This window comes from Aptenodytes forsteri, unplaced genomic scaffold (assembly GCF_000699145.1).
Source record: "Aptenodytes forsteri isolate BGI_AS27 unplaced genomic scaffold, ASM69914v1 Scaffold276, whole genome shotgun sequence".
NCBI classification, from domain to species: Eukaryota; Metazoa; Chordata; class Aves; order Sphenisciformes; family Spheniscidae; genus Aptenodytes; species Aptenodytes forsteri.
Genome location: NW_008795479.1, coordinates 74,795 through 75,717, shown reverse-complemented (window position 1 = coordinate 75,717; position 923 = coordinate 74,795). Strand labels below are relative to the sequence as shown.

At 62.3% G+C, this 923-nt stretch overlaps 1 protein-coding gene across 8 annotated transcripts in view; it reads left to right on the top strand.

Moving 5' to 3' along the window:
* The first annotated feature begins 616 nt into the window (after positions 1-616).
* ARNT (aryl hydrocarbon receptor nuclear translocator) overlaps positions 617-923 on the top strand; it is a 31,459-nt gene continuing 31,152 nt past the window's right edge. For all 8 annotated transcript variants that reach the window (XM_019472588.1, XM_019472586.1, XM_009281196.1 and 5 more), the window contains exon 1: positions 617-693. The gene's annotated coding sequence lies outside the window, so the exon portion shown is untranslated. The remainder of the gene's footprint in view (positions 694-923) is intronic.

Here is a 923-nt window from a genome sequence, read left to right as displayed (position 1 = left end):
TTTTCTCGCTGCTGAAGGGAGGCGTTTGTGGCAGCGGACGGATCATTAGATTCGTACAAGGTCGGAGGAGACGCGGAGGCTTGTTGAGCGGCGCCAGGAGAGCCACGTGGACCGAGCTGCGTGCGTATAGGCGTATGCCTATATAGAGAGAGAGATTTATTTTTTTAACGTGTTCATAAAGCTAACGTATGCTCCAGGAGCAAACGACCGCAGCCCTCGCTACGCCAAGGGCGGCAGATAAATCAAGAGGACCTCTGTGGCGCCCAGAGGTTGCGGGAAGTCCCCCGTCCCCCGTCCCCCCCCCGGGTCTCAGCCCCGTCCCGTGTGCGCCGACGGGGGCAGCTCATTACCTCCCCGTGGACGGACAGACTGACGGACGGACGCTGTGCCCCTCTCCCTGCCCCGCTGTCCCCGGCTGCGGGTGCCTGCCGTCACCGGGGCTTCATGAATAACTGCAGGAACGCGGTGGCGTCGCCTTTCAGACGCTCCCGGTAACGGGGAGAAAGAATCCGGCGGATTAAATTCTCCCCCGCTATTTCCAGCACCCCCCTGCGCCCGGCGCCCTGCGCCGGGCGGGCGAGGGCTCCCGGGGGTCCCTTCGCGGGTCTTGCAGGGCACGGGGTGAATCGGGGAGCGTGGAGGAGGATTTATCCCCAAAATGCAGCGGGAGCCAGGTCCTCCCCAGCCTGCGAGGTAATTCGGAGCTGGTCCTTGCCTCGTTTCGGACCAAACCGGGCAAAACTCTTTGAAACCTCAACGCTTTGGGCTTCGAACTGAGCCGCCCGTTTGGCTCTTGCGAAACAGCCTCGCAACGAGCCCCAAAACGGCTCAAACAGCGCAGAAATCCGCTCCCTCCCTCGGGTTTCTTTACTCCCCCCCCCCCCGTCGCAACGCGGAAAGAATGTATCCTGTGTGGGGGAGAT